Source organism: Rutidosis leptorrhynchoides, chromosome 11, assembly GCF_046630445.1.
Source record: "Rutidosis leptorrhynchoides isolate AG116_Rl617_1_P2 chromosome 11, CSIRO_AGI_Rlap_v1, whole genome shotgun sequence".
In the NCBI taxonomy this organism is placed as follows: domain Eukaryota; kingdom Viridiplantae; phylum Streptophyta; class Magnoliopsida; order Asterales; family Asteraceae; genus Rutidosis; species Rutidosis leptorrhynchoides.
This window is the reverse complement of record NC_092343.1, coordinates 231,659,687-231,674,862: the sequence shown is the minus strand read 5'-3', so window position 1 is coordinate 231,674,862 and position 15,176 is coordinate 231,659,687.

Genomic DNA, 15,176 nt, shown 5'->3' with positions numbered 1-15,176 from the left:
AATGGTATCATAACCGCCCGTCGTTTTTGGTAGCTTGGTGATAAAATCCATTGTTATCCTTTCCCACTTCCATTGCGGGATCTCGGGTTGTTGGAGTAATCCGGACGGTCTTTGGTGTTCGGCTTTGACTTTGGAACATGTCAAGCACTTGGAAACATAAGTAGCTACGTCCCTTTTGATGTTCGGCCACCAATATAGTTGTTTAAGGTCGTGGTACATCTTATTGGCACCGGGGTGAATCGAGTATCGTGACTTATGGGCTTCATCTAAAATAAGGCTTCGTAGATCCCCATAACTAGGCACCCAAATTCTTCCGGCGAAATATCGGAGTCCGGTTTCTTTAACTTCGAATCGAGAGGTGAGGACGTTCAAGTGTTCGAGAGAGATGTTTTCATCCTTGAGAGCCTCATCTTGGGCTACCCGAATTTGGCTATTAAGGTTGGTGTGAATGGTGATGTTTAAAGCTCGGACACGGAGAGGCACCGCTCTTTCTTTTCGACTTAAGGCATCGGCTACTACATTTGCCTTCCCGGGATGGTAACGAAGCTCGCAATCGTAATCGTTTAAGGTTTCAATCCACCTTCGTTGTCTCATGTTTAGTTGTTTTTGATCGAAAATGTGTTGGAGGCTTTTGTGATCGGTAAAGATAGTACTCTTGGTTCCATAAAGATAGTGTCTCCACATTTTAAGTGCAAAGACAACGGCTCCGAGTTCGAGATCATGTGTCGTATAGTTTCGTTCATGAATTTTGAGTTGTCGAGAAGCATAAGCAATGACTTTCGTTCGTTGCATCAATACACACCCAAAACCATGTTTTGAGGCATCGCAATATACAACAAAGTCATCATTGCCTTCGGGAAGTGACAAGATAGGAGCGGTGGTTAGCTTCGTTTTCAAGATTTGGAATGCGGATTCATGTTCGGTCGCCCATATGAATTTCTTTCCCTTGTGAGTCAATGCGGTTAGAGGACGTGCAACCAAAGAGAAATTTTCGATGAATCTACGATAGTACCCGGCGAGACCCAAAAATTGACGAATGTGAGTAGGAGTAGTAGGAGTCTCCCATTTGCTAATGGCTTCGATTTTCGTTGGATCGACTTTAATACCTTGGTCACTTACAACATGACCAAGAAATTGAACTTCCTTTAACCAAAATTCACACTTGGAGAATTTGGCATAGAGTTGTTCTTGTCTTAAAAGTTCAAGCACAAGTCGGAGGTGTTCCTCGTGTTCTTCTTCGCTTTTTGAATAGACTAAAATATCATCGATGAACACGATAACGAATTTGTCATGATACGGTTTGCACACGCGGTTCATAAGATCCATGAACACCGCCGGTGCGTTAGTGAGACCAAATGGCATGACAAGGAATTCATAACTACCGTAACGAGTCCGGAAAGCGGTTTTGGAGACATCTTCCCCCTTAACCCTCAATTGATGATAACCCGAGCGGAGATCGATTTTCGAATATACACAAGACCCTTGTAGTTGATCAAAGAGGTCATCGATACGAGGAAGAGGATATCGGTTCTTAACCGTCAATTTATTTAGTTCACGATAATCAATGCACATTCGTAGGGATCCGTCTTTCTTTTTAACAAACAAAATCGGAGCGCCCCAAGGTGAATGGCTAGGTTGGATAAAACCACGATCAAGTAGTTCTTGGATTTGACTTTGCAATTCTTGCATTTCGGATGGAGCAAGTCTATACGGTGCACGTGCTACGGGTGCGGCTCCCGGAATAAGATCGATTTGGAATTCGACCGGTCGATGAGGCGGAAGACCCGGCAATTCGTCGGGAAATACATCGGAATAGTCACTAACAATTGGCACATCATCGATGTGCTTCTCATCGGACTCGACTTTCTTAACGTGAGCAAGGATCGCAAAACAACCCTTACGGAGCAGTTTTCTAACTTTAAGGCACGAAACGAGGTTGAGTCTGGTGCAACTCTTATCGCCATAGACAATCAATGGTTCACCATTCTCGATAGGAATTCGGATTGCGTGAAGATCGCAAAGAATGTGAGATTTATTTTTGGCCATCCAATTCATACCGATTATTACATCAAAACTCCCTAATTCTATGGGTATCAAGTCAATTTCAAATTCCTTACCCAAAATGTTCAAAGTACACCCCCGGTAATATGTGTCGGCACTTAAGAGTTTTCCGTCGGCCACTTCGATGGAATAAGTAGTATCTAAAGGGTGTGGTGGAGTGCAAAGGGTAGGAGCCAAAGTCTTAGACACAAAACATTTATCGGCACCCGAATCGAATAAGCAGGTAACATAAGAGTTGTTGAGAAGAAACGTACCCGTGACTAGTTCATTGTCATCTCGGGCTTCCTCGGTATTGATGTTAAAGGCTCGACCTCGGTTGTTGGGGTTGGCTTTCTTTTTCGGGCATTCGTTCTTATAATGGCCCGTTTGGCCACATTCGTAACAAGTGACCGTTTTTGGAGGATTGGGCCCCTTTCGAGCAACGGGGGCGACGCTTGTGCAATTGTTGGCCCTATGACCAACACCTTGGCAACGGTGACAAACTAGCTTGTTACATTCACCGTGATGATGCTTGTGGCATTTGTTGCAAAAAGGTAAGTTTCCGACATAACCCTTCTTGCCGTCGTTGTTGAAAGGCTTTTTGGTGAAGGTGTTGTTGTTGTAGTTGGTTGATGGAGTGGCTTCCCATTTCCTTTTGTTGCCACCCGACTTGTCCTCGGCCTTAGGAGCCGGTACTACGATTTCGTCAACCGTTTCAATTAGTTGGCGAGCCATGTTCATAGCGGCTTGATGAGTAGTGGGTTTGGATGACATCACCCCTTGTTTGATGCTTTTTGGAAGACCGAGCATGTAGAGCTCAATCCTTTGAGATTCGGGGTTAACAAGATTAGGACACATCAAGGATAGTTCGGCGAAGCGTTGATTATAAGCTTTAAGATCGTTTCCGACCGCTTTCAAAGCTCTTAGTTCTTCCTCAAGCTTTCGGGTTTCTTCGCGCGGAAAATATTCAACAATCATCTTTTCCTTTAGATCGGCCCAAGAGAGGGCATGAGCTTCATCGGTACCCACCGATTGAACATAGGTGTTCCACCAAGTGAGAGCAACACCGGAGAACGTGTGGGTGGAGTATTTGACTTTGTCTTGATCCCGACAACCACTTATGCTAAAGACGGCCTCGGTTTGTTCAAACCAACGAGTAAGCACAACCGGTCCACCGGTTCCATCATAAGTGTGAGGTTTGCACCCCATGAAAGCTTTGTAGGAGCATCCCTCGTTTGAGTTACCGGCCCCATTGTTGTTGTTGTTGTGGTTGTGGTTGTTGTTATTGTTGTTGGAAGAGTGACCGGCCATGGCCGCATCTACGGCGGTAGCTATCATCCGTTCGAGAGCTTGTTCGGGAGTTTCATTGCGGCGTACACGACGAGGAGCCATTGTTCCTTCAAAACAAAAGAATACCGTTGGTTAGTATTCTAAATAATACTAACCGTGATATGGGATAAAGATAAAGAGAAAATTATCCTTGACCCGCCTTAAATTCTTTATGTCATAATGTCGGTATGTTCATATGAGTCACCGTAATATAATTTCCGGGAATTATATTACCCTAATTCATATGTGCATTCGACATTACATCATATAGTCATGGTGGCGTGTCAATTAAATTATACAACGCAAGATTTAGATAGGATAAGAGTAGATATGAGTAAGAGAGTTCGAGTATAAATGCACAATTTGTCAAATAATTCCTACTTCAGTCTATATGCCGGTTGTAGTCTAGATTCACCTATGTACCCTATGACTCGGGGTGGACACAAATGAACTCTAAATCCCTACAACCAAGGCTCTGATACCAACTGTAGCGACCCCGACAAATCGTCAAGTGACGGCGTCGGCTACGTGGGACCCATTACCTGATTATAAGTCTTTAAGATAACGTTTGACCGAAAATATGTCGCATACAATTCATAAAGGATGTTCCAATGTTTACAAAAGTAATTCCCAAGACAAGTACATAACAAAAGTTATTATTCATATGAAACACGCGCGACATAGTTTAAAATAGCCAAAAAGACGCTCCACGTATGCAAGTATACTCGACATCCAATGCAAGTATCAAAAAGTATGTGCGGAAGCATGTATCACTTAAGTTCAAGGACCTGAGAAAAACATAGAGAATCTGTCAACGAAAACGTTGGTGAAATCATAGGTTTAAGTAAGTAAATGAGTAATAGAAAGTTGAACCACAAGATTTGCAACATCGATAAAGCCATAGTACATTCTAAAAGTTAATATTCACGAGCACCCAATTATCAAAGCTTAACGTTCCGTCCGTTGAATACCCCATCAATTAGTGCTAGAACAACACTGTTCCCGAAAATATATTTCATTCGTAAACGGTAGCGAACCGTTTGAATGAGGGTTTGTCAAACCCATATGGCCATATAACATAAGTTCTCGCTTACACCATCTGATGTAACTAATGATAATCGGATTGTGGATTTTCGTTCTAACTCGTATGTAGAATGTTTGTTTTCCCGTTCTTGTGTCCACTTAGTTCAAAAGTATCGTTTATGTTTTCTCATCCCAAAAGTAAGTTTAAAAGAGTAAAGGTGGGACTATGATCTCACCTTTGATTGCAAGAGTGTAAAAGTACTTCAACAAGTAAACGTGCAAAGAACAATGCTAGTCTCGACCTAAACAAATAGGTTGTATCAATAACGATAGTCACGAAGGGTCAAAGTTGTTCAATTAGTCCTATGGCTCAATACGACTCGATTAATATAGCATGTGAAGCAATTTGTCAAGTTTCATGCAAGATACAAGTATAAAAGCATGTTAGGAAGATTGCATAATCAATTGGTTAAGTTTGACAAAAAGTCAAACTTGGTCGGGTCAAAGTCAACGAAAAAGTCAACGCGTTCGGGTCGGGTCTCGGACAAATTTTCTGAAGTTTTTAATCATATATAAGCATGTTAAAACAAGTTACACGTAAATTGGAGGTCTAGAACGTCCTAAACATTTTATGTCAAAAGGCCTCGCAAACAGCCCACTTTAGTGTAATGGGACGGCGTCCCAATTAGGCTAGACGGCGTCCCATTTTAAAGATCAAGACGGCGTCTTGGTAGCCTAGACGGCGTCTAGGTTTTAAGGGCAGGACGGTGTCCTGATTCCTGGGACGGCGTCTAGGCATGATTTCAGGCCCTGCTTGCTGAACTCCTAAGTACACGAATCAAAACTCAAACCCACACAATTTACAAACCGCAAACATTCAAGGCATGTATTTTATATCACCGGAAAGGTATTTTGACAAGGAACATAACTATGCACTTATTATCAATTAAACTTTCACATACAACAACCAAAAACCGCATTTAGTGACCCTCATTCAATACACACAAGTCATAAATGCCATTTAATGATTCGGCAACCAAATTACATGAACAATATGCCGTTTCGAAGGTAATTAAGCATACAACACAACCTAACACTTACCATTAACATTTCATGTCATTTAATGCATCAAAAATTCATTCTTAGTTCATGAAACCCTAACCAAAAATCACCAAATTTCATAATCAAGTTTAAGGGGTTTCTTTGATCAATCTTTACATCCAAATGAAGCTAGTAACACTAGGAACAAGATTAAAACATGAACTCATAACATCAAATAACATATAAACACTTAAAACTCAAGATTAAACATGTTAACTTTCCATATGAATTAGTTACTTCAAAATATCAAAACGAGCATACAAAACACATAAACAAACTAGACTTGAGCCATAGACACTAATTAACAAACTTATAACTTTAAAAATCTCAAGAACACAAAGATTAGTGATTTTAGAAAGTTACCCAAAATTGATGAAATCGGTATGGAACCGAAGAGGAGATCACGAGGAGTTCAAATATGCAATTTGTTTTGATTGAATCCTTCTTGAACGAATTTAGATGATGATTGAAGGTTTGAGGGTTTGAGAGGAAAAGGTGAAGTATTATTTTAGGGAGGTGATAGAATGAATGGAGAGGAAAGAGTTGACTAGTTGACCTAGTTATCTCTTTCTCCATTTGGCAACTTTAGTCCCTCAACTTAGGAAACGGGTACGGGAATTACCTAAACGAGATAATTCAAACGCGTATTAACGAGATGTGTTATAAACATATAACGGAACTTAAATAGTTAAACGGAAAAGTAAATGGAAAAAGGCGGGATGTTACACCGTTGAAGCTAGATCCATTTTTCCCTTTTCCAGTAGTTTTATCCAAGGAACTTAAGGTAGTAATGATGTTCATAACATCATTCGATTCATACATATAAAGCTATCTTATTCGAAGGTTTAAACTTGTAATCACTAGAACATAGTTTAGTTAATTCTAAACTTGTTCACAAACAAAAGTTAATAATTCTAACTTGACTTTTAAAATCAACTAAACACATGTTCTATATCTATATGATATGCTAACTTAATGATTTAAAACCTGGAAACACGAAAAACATCGTAAAACCGGATTTACGCCGTCGTAGTAACACCGCGGGCTGTTTTGGGTTAGTTAATTAAAAACTATGATAAACTTTGATTTAAAAGTTGTTATTTTGGGAAAATGATTTTTATTATGAACATGAAACTATATCCAAAAATTATGGTTAAACTCAAAGTGGAAGTATGTTTTCTAAAATGGTCATCTAGACGTCGTTCTTTCGACTGAAATGACTACCTTTACAAAAACGACTTGTAACTTATTTTTCCGACTATAAACCTATAATTTTTCTGTTTAGATTCATAAAATAGAGTTCAATATGAAACCATAGCAATTTTATTCACTCAAAAAGGATTTAAAATGAAGAAGTTATGGGTAAAACAAGATTGGATAATTTTTCTCATTTTAGCTACGTGAAAATTGGTAACAAATCTATTCCAACCATAACTTAATCAACTTGTATTGTATATTATGTAATCTTGAGATACCATAGACACGTATACAATGTTTCGACCTATCATGTCGACACATCTATATATATTTCGGAACAACCATAGACACTCTATATGTGAATGTTGGAGTTAGCTATACAGGGTTGAGGTTGATTCCAAAATATATATAGTTTGAGTTGTGATCAATACTGAGATACGTATACACTGGGTCGTGGATTGATTCAAGATAATATTTATCGATTTATTTCTGTACATTTAACTGTGGACAACTAGTTGTAGGTTACTAACGAGGACAGCTGACTTAATAAACTTAAAACATCAAAATATATTAAAAGTGTTGTAAATATATTTTGAACATACTTTGATATATATGTATATATTGTTATAGGTTTGTGAATCAACCAGTGGCCAAGTCTTACTTCCCGACGAAGTAAAAATCTGTGAAAGTGAGTTTCATTTGCTCCTCTTTTACTCTTTACATCTTTGGGGCAGAGAATACATGCAAATATTTTATTAACTGTTTTACAATAATTATAAGCGTGAGTTTCATTTGCCTTTTTACCCTTTATATTTTTGGGCTGAGAATACATGCGCAACTTTTTATAAATGTTTTACGATATAGACACAAGTAATCGAAACTACATTATATGGTTGAATTATTGAAATCGAATATGCCCCTTTTTAGTCTGGTAATCTAAGAATTAGGGAACAGACTCCCTAATTGACGCGAATCCTAAAGATAGATCTATTGGGCCTAACAAACCCCATCCAAAGTACCGGATGCTTTAGTACTTCGAAATTTATATCATATCCGAAGGGTGTCCCGGAATGATGGGGATATTCTTATATATGCATCTTGTTAATGTCGGTTACCAGGTGTTCACCATATGGATAATTTTTATCTCTATGTATGGGATGTGTATTGAAATATGAAATCTTGGGGTCTATTGTTACGATTTGATATATATAGGTTAAACCTATAACTCACCAACATTTTTGTTGACGTTTAAAGCATGTTTATTCTCAGGTGAATACTAAGAGCTTCCGCTATTGCATACTAAAATAAGGACAAGATTTGGAGTCCATGTTTGTATGATATTGTGTAAAAACTGCATTCAAGAAACTGATTTCGATGTAACATATTTGTATTGTAAACCATTATGTAATGGTCGTGTATAAACAGGATATTTTAGATTATCATTATTTGATAATCTACGTAAAGCTTTTTAAACCTTTATTTATGAAATAAAGGTTATGGATTGTTTTAAAAATGAATGCAGTCTTTAAAAAACGTCTCATATAGAGGTCAAAACCTCGCAACGAAATCAATTAATATGGAACGTTTTTAATCAATAAGAACGGGACATTTCAGTTGGTATCCGAGCGTTGGTCTTAGAAAACCAGAATTTTGCATTAGTATGTCTTATCGAGTTTGTTAGGATGCATTAGTGAGTCTGGACTTCGACCGTGTTTACTTGAAAAATGCTTGCTTAACAAATTTTGTTTGAAACTATATATTTTTAGCATGTGAATATTATGTGATATATTAATCTCTTAACATATTTGATATTGTGTGATAGATGTCTACCTCTAGCACAAATCCCATTGACTCACCTAATAATAACGAAGAGTCGAATATATATTGGACTGATTCACAAGTTCCCGAAGAGGAACCGGAAGAAGAATCAGAATCGGAATAAGAATCAGAACCGGAAGAGGAGGAACCGGAGGAGGAAATAGAACCGGTGGGGGAAATAATAAAACGGTTAAGTAAAAGAAAATCCTCAACCAACCGACCAAGGTTAATTATGGTCAATGGTGTTTCCGCCAAGGAAGCAAAATATTGGGAGGATTACCAATTCTTCAATGAATCGGATTCCGACGAGAATTCCGATGATGTTATAGAAATTACCCCAACTGAATTTAAAAAAGAAAAAGAAAATAATAAGGGAAAGGGCATAAAAATAGAGAAATCTAATTCCAACCCCGATGAACTTTATATGTATCGTCAACCCCCGAAGTCCTTAAGTTGTAACAATGACCTGGGAACCTCTAAACCACCAGGTTTTTCTAAACCGTTGTGGAAAACGACAGCTAGTATTAGGAGAACATCATATATCCCTAGAAACTTGGCAAAATGAACCAAAACTGAAGAATAAGAAACGAGTGAGTCGGAATAAGATAGTTGTATTCGTGTGGTGTAATATATGTAATATAGTGTGCTTATGCTTTATGATATATGTAAAAATTGCTTGTATTAATAAGTATTTTTTTATGAATCTAACTCTTGTCTATTTTACAGTTTGAAAACACAAAATAGATAGACAACCCAATATTTTAAGAGACCTACCCGGAGACATGATTGATGAAATCTTGTCTAGAGTCGGTCAGAATTCCTCGGCACAACTATTTAAGGCGAGATCAGTTTGTAAGACATTCGAAGAACGTTCCAAGAATGTCTTGGTTTATAAGAGACTTTCGTTTGAAAGATAGGGGATATCACATTGGGAAACCCATAAGTTACGATGTGTTTACTTTGACGCATATATTGCGGGGATCCCAAATGCTATTTTACGCAACGGGTTAAGAAATTATTTTGACTCAATGTATCCGAATATAGGACTTCATGATTTAGAAAAAACGGCTAACATGCAACATAAAGAAGCATGCTATGCTTACGGGTTAGTAATGTTCGCTTCTCACCAAATTGAGAAAAAGAACATCGGGCTACAACTATTAAACAAAACGTTCCCACAAGTGACGGAGTCGGTAATTGGGATAAGAAATGAGGTTTTTAGATTGTTACGGGACTGTTGGACATTACGTAACCCTCGTCCCTTTGATGACGTTACAACACGATGTCTTATCAATGACCATAACGGTTATGTTCCACAAGACCAAGGATGGGAAGTAATCCTAGTAAAACCAGAATGCATGACTTGTTTCTGGACGTATGAATTACGTGTCTTTATTGCCTTTGCTGAACGACTTGTGTACTAGCTTTAATTATCTTCACAACCATCTTGTATCAAATTTATTGTGTGCTATATTTCATGCTATATGTAAAATAAGCGGTATTGTAAGTTTGTAAAATATTGTGTAAAAGTTTGAACGCGAAATATTATTATAATCAGTTTTTCATATAGAATTGTAGTAGTTGAATTGTATATTAGCTACTAAGTATGAACTTAATGGGTAGGTACTACCCGAATTTAAACTTATAAAATGCTAATATGAAGAAAAAGCTTTTATAAATGAGTTCATATTATGCTACGAAATACTATTAACTACTCTTAATATTCTGTATGATTAACTTGTTCTATTTGACTATTTTGAAGGAAATGGCACCGACTACTCGACACACCGTGAATATGAATGAAGAGGAATTCCGTACTTTTCTAGCTTCAAACATAGCCGCAGTACAGGCTGCGCTACATACCAACAATAACCTTGGATATAGCAGTACAGGAAATCGTGTAGGATGCACCTACAAAGAATTCACTGCCTGTAAACCTTTGGAATTTAATGGAACCGAAGGACCGATCGGATTGAAACGGTGGATCGAGAAGGTCGAATCGGTGTTTGCCATAAGTAAGTGTACTAAAGAGGACAAAGTGAAGTACGCTACGCATACCTTCACAGGTTCTGCGTTAACATGGTGGAATACCTATCTAGAGCAAGTGGGACAAGACGATGCGTACGCACTACCATGGTCAGCATTCAAGCACTTGATGAACGAGAAGTACCGTCCCAGAACCGAGGTCAATAAGCTCAAGACAGAATTTAGAGGGTTACGAACCCAAGGATTTGATATTACCACGTACGAAAGACGATTCACAGAATTGTGCCTATTGTATCCGGGAGCATTCGAAGATGAGGAAGAGAAGATCGACGCGTTTGTGAAAGGATTACTGGAAAGAATCCCAGAAGATATAAGTTCACACGAGCCCGCCTCCATACAAAAGGCATGTAGAATGGCTCACAAACTAGTGAACCAGATTGAAGAAAGAATTAAAGAACAGACTGCTGAAGAGGCCAATGTGAAGCAACTCAAAAGAAAGTGGGAGGAAAACGGTGATAAGAATCACCAATACAACAACAACAACAACAATTACAACAATAATCGCAACAATTATCCCAACAATCGCAACATCAATAGCAACTACAACAAACGGCCCAACAACAACAACAACAACAACAACAACAACAACAACAACAACAACAACAGCAACTACAACAATCATCCCAACAACAATAATAACCGCAACAACAACAACAATCAGAAGCAGCTATGCCAAAGGTGTGAAAAGTATCACTCGGGGTTCTGCACCAAATTTTGAAACAAGTGTAAAAGAAATGGTCATAGCGCGGTGAAGTGTGAGGTCTACGGACCAGGGGTTAATAGAACGAAAGGAACAAATGGTGTTGGAACGAGTAATGGAGGAGCAAGTAGTGTCGGAGCAAGTTATGCCAATGTAGTTTGTTATAAATGTGGAAAACCGGGCCACATTATTAGAAATTTCCCGAACCAGGAGAACACGAATGGACAAGGCCGCGGAAGAGTTTTCAATATTAATGCGGCAGAGGCACAGGAAGACCCGGAGCTTGTTACGGGTACGTTTCTTATTGACAATAAATCTGCTTACGTTTTATTTGATTCGGGTGCGGATATAAGCTATATGAGTAGAGATTTTTGTGCTAAATTAAGTTGTCCATTGACGCCTTTGGATAGTAAATTTTTACTCGAATTAGCAAATGGTAAATTAATTTCAGCAGATAATATATGTCGGAATCGAGAAATTAAACTGGTTAGCGAAACATTTAAGATTGATTTGATACCAGTAGAGTTAGGGAGTTTTGATGTGATAATCAGTATGGACTGGTTGAAAGAAGTGAAAGCAGAGATCGTTTGTTACAAAAATACAATTCGCATTATACGAGAAAAAGGAAAACCCTTAATGGTGTACGGAGAAAAGGGCAACACGAAGCTACATCTTATTAGTAATTTGAAGGCACAAAAACTAATAAGAAAAGGTTGCTATGCTGTTCTAGCACACGTCGAGAAAGTACAAACTGAAGAAAAGAGCATCAATGATGTTCCCATTGCAAAAGAATTTCCCGATGTATTTTCGAAAGAATTACCGGGATTACCCCCACATCGATCTGTTGAATTTCAAATAGATCTTGTACCAGGAGCTGCACCAATAGCTCGTGCTCCTTACAGACTCGCACCCAGCAAGATGAAAGAACTGTAAAGCCAATTACAAGAACTTTTAGAGCGTGGTTTCATTCGACCAAGCACATCACCGTGGGGAGCTCCTGTTTTGTTTGTCAAGAAGAAAGATGGTACATTCAGGTTGTGTATCGACTACCGAGAGTTGAACAAACTTACCATCAAGAACCGCTACCCACTACCGAGAATCGACGACTTATTTGATCAACTACAAGGCTCGTCTGTTTATTCAAAGATTGACTTACGTTCCGGGTATCATCAAATGTGGGTGAAAGAAGATGATATTCCAAAGACTACTTTCGGAACACGTTACGATCATTACGAGTTTATGGTCATGCCGTTTGGTTTAACTAATGCACCAGCTGTGTTCATGGATCTTATGAACTGAGTGTGTGGACCATACCTTGACAAGTTTGTCATTGTTTTCATTGATGACATACTTATTTACTCAAAGAATGACCAAGAACACGGTGAACATTTGAGAAAGGTGTTAGAAGTATTGAGGAAGGAAGAATTGTACGCTAAGTTTTCAAAGTGTGCATTTCGGTTGGAAGAAGTTCAATTCCTCGGTCACATAGTGAACAAAGAAGGTATTAAGGTGGATCCGGCAAAGATAGAAACTGTTGAAAAGTGGGAAACCCCGAAAACTCCGAAACACATATGCCAGTTTTTAGGACTAGCTGGTTACTACAGAAGGTTCATCCAAGACTTTTCCAGAATAGCAAAACCCTTGACTGCATTAACGCATAAAGGGAAGAAATTTGAATGGAAGGATGAACAAGAGAAAGCGTTTCAGTTATTGAAGAAAAAGCTAACTACGGCACCTATATTGTCATTGCCTGAAGGGAATGATGATTTTGTGATTTATTGTGATGCATGAAAGCAAGGTCTCGGTTGTGTATTAATGCAACGAACAAAGGTGATTGCTTATGTGTCTAGACAATTAAAGATTCACGAACAAAATTATACGACGCATGATTTGGAATTAGGAGCGGTTGTTTTTACATTAAAGACTTGGAGGCACTACTTATATGGGGTCAAAAGTATTATATATACCGACCACAAAAGTCTTCAACACATATTTAATCAGAAACAACTGAATATGAGGCAGCGTAGGTGGATTGAATTATTGAATGATTACGACTTTGAGATTCGTTACCACCCGGGGAAGGCAAATGTGGTAGCCGATGCCTTGAGCAGGAAGGACAGAGAACCCATTCGAGTAAAATCTATGAATATAATGATTCATAATAACCTTACTACTCAAATAAAGGAGGCGCAACAAGGAATTTTAAAAGAGAGAAATTTAAAGGATGAAATACCCAAAGGATCGGAGAAGCATCTTAATATTCGGGAAGACGGAACCCGGTATAGGGCTGAAAGGATTTGGGTACCAAAATTTGGAGATATGAGAGAAATGGTACTTAGAGAAGCTCATAAAACCAGATACTCAATACATCCTGGAACGGGGAAGATGTACAAGGATCTCAAGAAACATTTTTGGTGGCCGGGTATGAAATCCGATGTTGCTAAATACTTAGGAGAATGTTTGACGTGTTCTAAGGTCAAAGCTGAGCATGAGAAACCATCAGGTCTACTTCAACAACCCGAAATCCCGGAATGGAAATAGGAAAACATTACCATGGATTTCATCACTAAATTGCCAAGGACTGCAAGTGGTTTTGATACTATTTGGGTAATAGTTGATCGTCTCACCAAATCAGCACACTTCCTACCAATAAGAGAAGATGACAAGATGGAGAAGTTAGCACGACTGTATTTGAAGGAAGTCGTCTCCAGACATGGAATACCAATCTCTATTATCTCTGATAGGGATGGCAGATTTATTTCAAGATTCTGGCAGACATTACAGCAAGCATTAGGAACTCGTCTAGACATGAGTACTGCCTATCATCCACAAACTAATGGGCAGAGTGAAAGGATGATACAAACGCTTGAAGACATGCTACGAGCATGTGTTATTGATTTCGGAAACAGTTAGGATCGACATCTACCGTTAGCAGAATTTTCCTACAACAACAGCTACCATTCAAGCATTGAGATGGTGCCCTTTGAAGTACTTTATGGTAGAAAGTGCAGGTCTCCGATTTGTTGGAGTGAAGTGGGGGATAGACATATTACGGGTCCGGAGATTATACAAGAAACTACCGAGAAGATCATCCAAATTCAACAACGGTTGAAAACCGCCCAAAGTCGACAAAAGAGCTACGCTGACATTAAAAGAAAAGATATAGAATTTGAAATTGGAGAGATGGTCATGCTTAAAGTTGCACCTTGGAAAGGCGTTGTTCGATTTGGTAAACGAGGGAAATTAAATCCAAGGTATATTGGACCATTCAAGATTATTGATCGTGTCGGACCAGTAGCTTACCGACTTGAGTTACCTCAACAACTCGCGGCTGTACATAACACTTTCCACGTCTCAAATTTAAAGAAATGTTTTGCTAAAGAAGATCTCACTATTCCGTTAGATGAAATCCAAATCAACGAAAAACTTCAATTCATCGAAGAACCCGTCGAAATAATGGATCGTGAGGTTAAAAGACTTAAGCAAAACAAGATACCAATTGTTAAGGTTCGATGGAATGCTCGTAGAGGACCGGAGTTCACCTGGGAGCGTGAAGATCAGATGAAGAAGAAATACCCGCATCTATTTCCAGAAGATTCGTCAACACCTTCAACAGCTTAAAATTTCGGGACGAAATTTATTTAACGGGTAGGTACTGTAGTGACCCGAACTTTTCCATGTTTATATATATTAATTGAGATTGATATTTACATGATTAAATGTTTCCAACATGTTAAGCAATCAAACTTGTTAAGACTTGATTAATTGAAATATGTTTCATATAGACAATTGACCACCCAAGTTGACCGGTGATTCACGAACGTTAAAACTTGTAAAAACTATATGATGACATATATATGGATATATATATATATATAGTTAACATGATACTATGATAAGTAAACATATCATTAAGTATATT